We start from the raw sequence: 11747 nt of genomic DNA on the forward strand, positions 1-11747 counted from the left end.
GGATTAACAGATACCCCAATAATGTTTATAGACATAATGAACAAGGTCTTTCAGCCGTATCTGGATAAGTTTGTAGTAGTATTTATTAATGAGATCCTAGTCTACTCCCACTTCCGCGAAGAGCATGAGCAACATCTAAGGATAATGTTGGAAACATTGAGAACAAATAAGTTGTATGTGAATTTGAGCAAATGTGAGTTTTTGCTATCCAAAGTGGTGTTTTTAGGCCATGTTATATCTAATAAGGGGATCTATGTGGACCCTAAAAAAGTAGAGGTTGTTTTGAAATGGGAACATCCCACAAACATGATAGAGATTCAGAGCTTTTTAGGATTGGTTGGGTACTATCAAAGAGATTTTCAAAGATTGCTTCCTCAATGACCCAAATGATCCGTAAGGGAGTCAAGTTCGATTGGACAAAGGAGTGCGAGGGGAGTTTTCAAGAAATTAAGAAAAGATTGACATTGGCCTAGTGTTGGCCCTCCTAGAGGGATCATAAAGGTTTGTAGTATATAGTGATACTTCCAAGAAAAGGTCGGGGTGTGTACTAATGCAGTGTCACAATGTAATTGCCTACACCTCCAGACAACTAAAAACACATGAGATAAATTATCTGATGCACAATTTAGAAGTAGCCACAATTGTATTTGCATTACGGGTTTGGATATATTATTTTGTACGGGGCTCAGGTACAGATATTTACCGATCATAAAAGCCTTAAGTACTTGTTGATGTAGAAGGAATTAACACATACGCCAGATAAGGTGGGTAGAACTAATCAAAGATTACGATTGCATAATCGATTATCACTAGGAAAAGAAAATGTCGTAGCTGATGCCTTGAGCCAAAAAAGCAAGGAAAGGATAAATGGATTAATAGTATGAAACCATATGGAACTTTTGGAGTTAGAGAGTTTACAAGTCTAATTGGCAAACCATATGACTTATTTATGGGATTCGTTGTTGGCTAACTTAAGCGCTCAACAAGTTTTGTGAGATAAAATTTAGGAAGAATAAGAGAGAGATGTGAATGTACTTAGAGAGAAGGACAAGATGGAGGGGAGTAAGAATTCACCATTTAGAATGTCGGAAAATGGAATAATAAGGATGAGGAATATAATATATTTGCTCGATAACAGGGATTTGAAGGAAGAAATACTTAAGAAGGCCTATGAATCGAAACTGGTAATCCATCAGGGTAGTACGAAGATGTATAGATATTTGAAGATTTTTTATTGGTGGCTCAAAATGAAAAATGAAATAGCGGAGTTTATGGCTAAATGTGCATTGTGTCAACAAGTAAAGATTGAACATCAAATACTTGTAGATGGGTTGCAACCCCTTCCAATTCCTAAATGGAAGTGGAAATACATCACAATGAATTTTGTGACAGAACTATCGAAGAGTAAGAAATGAAATGATGCAATGGGGGTGATTGTAGTCCTACCTGTAAAGATGATGGACTCGGTAGATAAACTGACCAGGGTATATGTAAATAAGGTGGTTAGATTGAATGGTATTCCAATTTCCATAGTGTCAGACATGGACCCACGATTTACTTCTAAACTATGGCCTAGTCTCCAAAATGCCATAGGTACAAGATTGAAATTAAGCATAACGTAGCATCCACAAACAGATGTTTAATCAGAGATGACCATTCAGATATTAGAAGACCTATTGAGGGCATACATTCTAGAATTTGAGGGATATTGGGAAGATAATTTACCTTTGGTGGAGTTCACTTACAATAATACATGCTACGCTACTATTGGTATGGCACCATACGAGGCCTTGCATTGGGATGAAATTGGGGAAAGAAAACTATTGGGACCAGAACTTGTTCAAATCATCACTAATAAGGTGAGAGTGATAAGAGAAAAAATGAAGGAAGCTTAGGATAGGTAGAAGAGTTATGCCGATAATAAGAGGAGACCCCTTGAGTTCTCAAGGGGAGACAAGGTATTCTTGAAGGTGGCACCATAAAAGCATATCTTCCAATTTGGAATGAAGGGAAAACTTGTCCCACTTTATATTGGCTCATTTGAGATTTTGGAGAGAATTGGGCATGTGGCTTACCGATTAAGTTTACCTCCCTGTTTGGAGAAAATACACAATGTATTGAATGTGTAGTAATTAAGGTAAGCAGAAATTGATCCATCATAATTTCTACCACAAGTTCCTATAGAAAAAAAAAGAAGATTTGACGTTAGAAGTGAAGCCAGTGAAGATCTTATATCGAAGTGAGAAAGAACTGAGGAACAAGAAAGTTCAGCTAATAAAAACTCTTGTGAATGAACTCATAATTTGAAGAAGAAACATGGGAGAGGAAGTCAGAAATAAAGAGGAAGCATCCTACATTGTTCTCTACCACATGTACATCATTTGAAATTTCAGGGATGAAAAATCTAAAGGGGGGAGAATGTAAACCCCTAAAACATGAATGCATGAGATTGAGTAAGAAGAACCCAATGGTAAAATACAAAAGCTCTAACTTAAAGTATGAAATACACATAAGTGAATAAGGAGAAATTGAGACCTAATGTGGGAAAGGCAAAAGATGAGAGGACTAAATTGAAAGGCATGAATAAGTGAGGGTCAAAAATAAGAGAGAGAGAGAGAGAGAGAGAGAGAGAGAGAGAGAGAGAGAGAGAGAGAGAGAACCCATCATCCTTAGAAAGAAAAGAAGGGCTGACAACAGAAGGGAATGGAGGAAAAGAAACGTTATTTTTCTCTCTTCAAGACCTCCTCTCAAAGAAACTAGTAAAGAAAACACATGCAATCAAATCTATGAGAGGAAATAAAGGGTTTGAGTGAAGATTAAACACCAGAAACCAAGCAAATTTAGGAAGAAAAAGTGAGAGGGCTAGCGGCAGCTGAAGGAAAGTGAAGAGAGACCAAAAAATTTAAAAGAGAGAGCTTTGAGAGGCAAAACAAAAACACAACTATAAACAACCTAACATCCTCCTAGATTAATTTCCAATACTTTGCATAAGTTTTATACAAAAACGCTAGCTCTTAGATTAGGGTTCATGAGGGATTTTCTAGGTAGATGGAAGGTAAGGATAAAGTGTGAATGAGAGATGAAGAAGGCTAGATAATGTTTTTTAAAAAAACAAAAATGATGAAAAAGATGATTAAGAGAAGGCTTGAAAGCCTTTAGCCAGATCTGAATAAGAAATGGGGGAAAACCTTTTTGATGCTAAATAATGCATGCATGTTAAAATAACAAGTGTAAGATCATACAAGAAACTACAGTGTGTTGAAACTCAAACACATAAACAAATTCTTGTGATGCATGCTCTTGTGAAGCTTAATCTTTGAATGATTGAAATCCCATGTGTGATTATTGATGTAGAAATGATATATTCTGTATGTGATACTGATAAAAGAAGGGAAGAAATGCATGAAAATGATTGTTTGTGTGTTAGACATATAAAATAAAAAATCTAGACAGTTTGTTAGCTAAAAAGTGACCAGAAATTGATCTAGTTAAAGATAGAATTTGGGATGTTACCCTACATGAAAGTTGTAGAATTGGATGTTAGCTTTTTAAAGGGACTAGAATTACTTAAATCAGAGCTGTAGAACTCTAGATATTGGCAAAAACCTGAAGACAGGTCAGACTGGAAAATTCTGGACATAATGTGTACCAGACTTTAAACCAAAACTTTAGGTTTACCACTAGGAAAATTTGGGGTAATTGTCTTCATGAAAATTGTGTTCAATGATGTTAACTTTTACAAGGAACAAACCTTACTCCATATGGAGTTATATAACTTTAGATATTGGTAATACACTAGAGAAGGGTCAGACAATATGTTATAGGAGAGACCCGCGTGCCATAGTATTTCGATGAATTTAAGTGTAAATGGCATAACTAAGTTTAACCCTCTCATCTAAGTTGTATATTTATAACTTACCTCTCCAAATAAATAAAGCCCAAATAAAAATGAGTTCTACAACTCTAGAGGGGAGAGAAACACTAAGTGGCGTCCTAGTGCTTTGTCATGTATTGTAGAACATAATGAGTTTTGATATGAAATTAAAAGAAGTATGTCTTATGTAAAGAATGTGTATGTAAACTTGTTAAAGAATTTACTGATGTATCTTTTATCAGAGGAGCTCACTCAACCGGAGAAGGAGGTAAGTGAAATTTCATCTACAATTTATGAAGTTAAATCTAAATTTTTGAATTTATGATGAATAATGAAATATGAAAGTACTATGAATGAATTATGATTATGATGTAAGATTGATGTAATTGACATGTTTTTTTAAAGAGTGAAAAACCAATATAGAGATCGTTTCTAAAGTTATCGGAAATTAATGAAATTGAATTGCCTCTAACTCATGAAGTTAGATCTAAATTTTAGAATTAGTGATGAATACTAAACATGAAAGTAATGTGGATGAATTAAGAATATGATGGGAGGATTAATGAAATTAAGTTGCTGTTGTAATGAGCAAAAGCCAATTGTTGGGATTATTTCTGAAGTTTTGAAAATCAATGAATTTAAATTGCTTTTGCAATGAGTGAAAGCCAATGTTGGGATTGTTTCTGAAATTTTAAAAACCAATGAATTTGAATTGCTTCCGAATAAAAGAAAGGCAATGTTGGGATTGTTTCCGAAGTATTTTGAAAACCAATTAAATTGAATTGCTTTTGCAATGAGCGAAAGCCAATGTTGAGATTGTTTCTAAAGTTTCAGAAACCAATGAAATTGAATTTGCTTTTGCAATGAGCGGAAGCAAATGTTGGAATTGTTTTCGAAGTATTCGAAAACCAATAAAATTGAAGTTGTTTTTCGCGATGAGCAAAAGTCAATGTTGGGATTGTTTTTGAAGTTTTGGAAACCAATAAATTTGAGTTGCTTTCGCAATTAGCGAAAGCCAAACGTTGATGTGTTTTCCAAAGGTTTTAGAAACCATTGAATTACAAAGACTATTATGGTGAAGTCTTCGTAAATATTTTGGTAATTTTGCATGTTAATTAATTTATGAGTATGTGCATACATGTTTGGTGTAATTATTGTGGAAGATGAAATCATCATTCGTGAAAACTTTTATAAGATTTGATAAGAATAATGGGTGCTTTTATTTTTGTTACACTTAAAAGTACAACTATACTCGTAATATAAAAGTTTGCTTAATTAATCTTTGTTATAGGACCTTCGCAAATTAGTGGACCAGATAATTAGGCAATAGACGGACTTCAAGACAACCAAAACTTTTGTTGTGCATGTAATCAAATTTTGTAACTTAAACAAAAAAAAACAATAACTCTTTCCTTTTGTAATGATGTTATTCTATCTATGTTTGTCTTATGTAATGAAGTCCTTAGACAAATACTTTATGTAAGATGATAATTATGTATTTTCCGTAACTAATTTATATGTGTGTTTAAACTAATCTACTACATATATATTTGTCTTGGACCAACATGTATAAGTTATTTAATTGGTTCCTTTTCCTAGCGCATATTTTGAGTTATATTCTTGTGAATGTATATGATGCTGATAATGAAAAGTGAAATGTATATATGATGTTGAGAATGCTTTGAGGTCAAGATGACCCGAAATGAGATCTAAGGTGAACGATTTATATGGTAAACTTGGTATGCTCATTTATAAAGGAAACTTTGCTGAAATTTTGATAAACCTTGTATGAATCCGTTTTATATATATATAAAATTTGGTCAACAAAAAGGAGTCACATAGAATACTCATACTCATTCAAATGATGTGACCTTATTATAGTATTTCATACTTAACCTGTTTTGAAGGATGGGGGTGTTAGAAGATCAATACACTCGGGTTTCCTAGCGACCCTGAACCAAATAACTAGTTGGCAACTCACTGACCTGCCCCGACACCATACGTCCACGTGTGATAGAATGACTACTCTGCTGGGGAGAATATTGTTTGTAACAATATCGGACTACGCTTTGTGTTTTATGTGGTTTATTTGTTTTTGATGTGTTTAAATTTTTGCATTTTGCTTGTCTCATTTTATTTATGCTTTAGCATTTTCTTATGCCCGTGCATGAATATTGGATATGGATGAATATTTTCATGCATCATTAGTTTATTTGTAATATATCATTTTGAAATGCACGTATATGGAAACTTCAGGTTAAGTGGGGGAGTAACGACTTACCGTATGACTTTTAATCAAGGTTTAAGTTCTTAAAACCATCAAACTTTTTTTTTAATGCTTGAACTAGTAGTGATTGGTATACGTGCCATCCCATTACCTATTGAGCCCCTATATTGCCTTCATAAGGGTGATCACTAGGATAACAAGAGACCCTTTTTTAGAGACTAAGTAATAAACCTACCCTCTGTCTCACGTAAAAGGATTAGAACATGCCTTTAGAGTGTATGATCCTTACACAAGGCAAGCTCGTCATAAAGCATCTTGAGTTCAGGACTTACAAGTGGCACAATGGTTGTCACTCATGAAATTTTCATTGTAGAGTTTGGGCAAAAGTCAAAATTCTTGTTCATCATGCAAGAGTTACGACCATGTATCACCCTTTTAAAGGGCGAGTTCATCATATAAAAGCATGCTCATACATTTAACATGCATGCTCATAATTTGAAATATAGGTTCCCCAAATCTGGTTTTCTCTTGACGAATCAAAAGTTGCCAATGTCTGATAGTGTTAAGGAGAATTTGTTCATCTTCTAATCTCAAAGAATCGTTTACGGTTTTCTACAAACTGATAACAAGAATCTCTGCTCTACCATGAACTCAACTTGTGACCTATGCTCGGATGTTATTTATGAAGTTTTAATGCATTCATCAATGGAGACTGCGGGGAAATGTAGTCTTCTTTCCAATAAGTGCAACAAAATCATCACCTACATCAAATAAAGAGATGTCAGAAACATTAAATATAGCACGAACACCATACTAACATGGTAGATCCACTTTATAGACATTGTTATTAATCCTCTCTATAATCTGAAAAGGACCATCTCCTCAAGGCATCAATTTTAATCTCCTTTGTTTATGAAACCTTTCCTTCCTCATATACACCCAAAACCAACCTCCTGGTTTAAAACCTTACTAATTTATGTCCTCTTTTATCTTTGAATGCATATTGGTCATTCTTTTTCTATATCTATTTGTGTATCTTTGCATGTAAGTCTTGCACCACTTATGCTTTTTAATTACCATCAAAACTAACACTTTCATCAAAAAATAAAGGAATTGAATCTAATGGTGTTAAAGGATTAAAACCATAAACAATCTTAAATGAGGAATAATTAGTAGAATGCACACTTCATTATATACAAATTCAATAAATGATAAACAATTTTTCTATTTTTTTAATATTCTTTTGAACAATAGCTCTTAATAAACGAGTTAAAGTCTTGTTTGCTACTTTAATTTGATCATTTGTTTATGGATGACAAGTAGTAGAAAATAAAGTTTTAGTTCCTAACTTACCTCACAAAACTTTCCAAAAGTAGCTCAAAAACTTAATATCTCGATATAATGCTCCTTAAAACACCATGTAACTGAACTACTTCCCTAAAGAATAGATTTGCTATATTTATTGCATCATCAATTTTATGGCAAGATATGAAATGTATCATCTTAGAAAATCTACGTACACCAAGAAATAGAGAGCCCCTTCCTTTCATTGACCTAGGTAATTTTAAAGTGTTCCATTAATCTGCCACCATTAGCTTCCTTTACAATCAATTCAAGCATTGAACAACTAGGCACACATAATCTTTTATCTTCAAATAAAAATCCATCATGCCTAAGAAATCAATTAGTTGTTGTAAGTTGATATTGGAAGAAGAACATACCTTTACAATAATGCATATGCAACTATATTTTTCTTACCTTGCTTGTATTTAATGATATATGAAAATATCTCAATAAGTTCCACCTACTTAGCATTTATACGATTCAACTTACCTTAACTTTTCAACTATCTCAAAGATTAGTGATCGATATGAATCACAAATTTCTTAGGTCAAAGGTAATGTTTCCAAGTTGACATGATCAAATAATTGATGTCAAATAATGATGACAACAATATATATTTATTAATTAACTACGTCAAATAAATAATAAACCTACTTTCATACTTCTCTTAATTCATTATCAATTATCTACGTCCATACAAATTTGTACACATTAATTTACGGAAATTATAACTCGACAATAAAATTGATAAAATATAAAATATATCTGTTAAACAAGTCATTATTTATATCATCACAACATTTCTTAGTTGGTAATTCAACATAAGTTTCAATAATTTACAAACAAATACAATTTTACAAAATCTAAAACAAACCATAACATGTACAAAATCATGTATCCATACAACAAGTTTGTTTGAGAAAAAACAATAAAACAAGTAAACACCCAAACAAAATACATATACAACAAAAATATACAATTAAAAAAATTAACATTTCAAAATTGTATTCAAATTAAAAAAAATAGTAGATTTAGTTACTTAAAATAGAATATCCGCAATAAAATTGTTGGTGTGACTAGAAAAGTCGAGGAAGGATGGCTTGTGTTGAGATTGGGGGTGATGTGGGGAGAGGGGAGGGGGGTTGTTAGTTGCAAATTTGGGAGGGTTTGTTTAGTTGTAGAGGGGAAGAAGGAGAAATAGGAGAGGGGACGGTCGACAGCCAGGTCATATATTAACTATTACCAATGGAATTACCAATGAAATTATTTTGTTTGTCAATCCGTCGGCAATTTTATATGGCTTTTTCTGTTTGAATCCAATTGTAATTTTGTCAGTAAAATTTTCCATAAAAAATTATATGTTATCGTACTTTTTGAGTTTTTTAAATTCCTTTTATTCCGACTATAATTCTCTCGTTATTTATTGACAGAAATATTCCGTCAGCAAATACTAATAAAATTAATAATTAAATATATTCGGTCAATAAAATTCACTTCAAATTACTAACGGAATTTTCTATTAATAATTATGTTTGTATTCATAGATTTTCTATCAGAATCTAAGCCAGTTTTACCTACAGAATACGAGCTAGACCAATTATTTTATTGTCTTCTCGGACATACTACTATGACAACATTTATGGGCTTAGTTCTAACTTTTTAGAGAATAAAAAAGTAAACAATTAAAATGGATTTATATTCCATACCTATCAAAATATTAAAAAAAATATATGGATAGGTATAGATATATAAATAAATGGTCGTTTTGCAGTCCATGTACTGAACGATTCAAATCATAATTATACTAGACATGGTCATGAATTAATTAACCAGCTACTTGTGAAATTTAGTCATCATTTAGAATTGCAATTTCTTTTATTGGTGAAGCAATATCCAATTGAGTAATTTTAAGAATATTAATTTATTTTTTCCGGAAACTCTAAAAGATATTGTAAAATTCTAAATTTGTTTTGAAAAAGCTAAGTTGAATGCCAAAATAATATCTGAAAAATACCACTAACATAGTAGAATGTTTTTAGGGATATTTTTGTTTTCATGGTCCAAGAGTATTTTTAAAAAACTTTAAATGTTTTTTATTTTAGATTATTTTTTAATGTTTTTAAATTATTTTTATAAACAAATATTACAAATATTTTTTTAAAAATAAAAAATATTATTTTAATATATTTTTAAATAAAAATATTTTAAAAAACATACTAAACCACTAGTAAATATAAGCTACTAACTCGCATCTTGGAAGGGGCTGCCATTTAAATTCGAGTCGATTCACGAGTGCTGCCTGTTAGGGGTGTTCAAAAAAACTGAGTAACCGAAAAAACCGAGAAAACCGATGGAAAATTAACCAAAAAAACCGAACCGAGATGAAAAACCGATTAAACCGATTACTAAAACTAGAAATCTTTCCGGTTCGGTTCGGTTTCGATTTTAAAACCAAAACCGGTGAACCGAACCGAAACAACAATAAAATAAAGGAGGTATAAATACTGCACAAAGCCTAACCCTAATAACTTAACACAAAGCCGCCAGAGACAATTTTTCTCTTCTTCCTTTCCCTTTCATCCACTCTACCTCCTGCATCTCCTTCTCTAACCTAACCCTAATAACATAACACAAAGCCGCCGCCCAGACCACATACAACTTTTCTCTTCTTCCTTTCCCTTTCATCCACTTTGCCTCTTGCATCTGTCTCTTCTCTAGCCGAACAAAAGCTCACATCTCCATCTCCTTGGCTTCTCTCTTTACTTCTACGCAAGGCGTCGCGATCCTCCTCCTCTATACTTGCAGCAGAAGGAGAGGGCTCCTTCATTAGAGAAAAAACGGCAAGGTAAAGTTTAACCCTATGCTAATTCGGGCCTTTGTGTGCTTGTAACATCTGTTTCTAACTTTTATGCTTCGATTATGTTAAAATCTTGTTTTCTCATTTCTGTGTTATCTGGTTAAAATCTTGTTTCATTCAAGTTAATTTGGGATTTTATGGTTGTCCATTCTTGGTAATAAATTCAGTGTTTTCTCATTTCTGTGTGCTTTGATTATGTTACTGATGTGGGCTTTGATTCTGTTATTTGCGTTACTGGTGTTGACTGTGCAGGCTTTTCTGGGGTTCTTGGTTTGTTTCTGTGGTATCTATGAGAGAGTTCTTCAGCTGTAATTTGCTCTCTGCTTGATTGGTTCTTCAGCTGAACATTGTAAATTTTTAAAAGCTGAACATCAGTTTGCTTTAAATTTTAAAGCTTAATTTAATGAAAGGCTAAGTCAATTTAACAAAAAAAAAACTCATATATGATGGGATTAGGTTTCCCGGTTTTTTCCTAAAAAAACCGGATTTAACTTAACCAGACCGGTTCGGTTTGAACCGGTTTTTGGTCCGGTTCGGTTAATTTTTAAGAAAAATACTGTAATTCGGTTCGGTTGGTTTTTTGGATCTAAACCGAACCGAACCGAACCGTGAACACCCCTACTGCCTGTATCTTTCATCACAGTCATGTCGAATTTGGCTATAGTAAAGTGAATTATTTAATCAATTAATTACTGGAAACCGTACTTGAGTGCATGTAAAAACACAATGTTTAATGGCTGAGACCGACTCTCTCCATGACCATTTCGGGCTCGTTTAGGAACGCGGCTGCGGTTACGTTTCCAAAAAATTTGAATTTTATTTTAATTTTTACTAAAATTTAATATGGTTTGTATATTTTGGATCGTTTTGATGTGCTGATGTCAAAAATAATTTTTAAAAAATGAAAAAATATCATTGGCATGTATTTTGGCACGAAAAGTTATTTGAAAAGCACCCGCAACTACACTGTCAAACACGCTCTTCATGTTTTCATGTGTCGTTGGAATTTTGCTGTGATTATTTTTTAAAATATTTTTTTAATAATATTTTTTATTTTTTTAAAATTATTTTTGATAATATATAAAATGATTTGAAAATATTAAAATAATATTAATCTAAAACAAAAAAATAAATAAATAATTAATTAAAAATATATTTAAAACACAAAAACAAATAAACTTGCGACAAATGTACAAACCCACTATCGAAAATCTGAGAAATTTCTATACAAGAATAAGAATTCACATGAAGTCTCTGGAACGTGTAGGAACTGTCCCGCTTAATTAAGCACAGCTTGCCACCTCATGGCTTATCGTTAATTATTACTCTCAAAGCGGCTCGAACCTTCCCCATCTCCTAAAAAAAAAAAAAAACAATTCAGTCCCAGAATGTTCAAGAACCAATGCTCTATAACTATAGCCTATATAAATCCGGGAATGGGCTCA

Source organism: Populus trichocarpa, chromosome 13, assembly GCF_000002775.5.
Source record: "Populus trichocarpa isolate Nisqually-1 chromosome 13, P.trichocarpa_v4.1, whole genome shotgun sequence".
Taxonomy (NCBI): Eukaryota; Viridiplantae; Streptophyta; class Magnoliopsida; order Malpighiales; family Salicaceae; genus Populus; species Populus trichocarpa.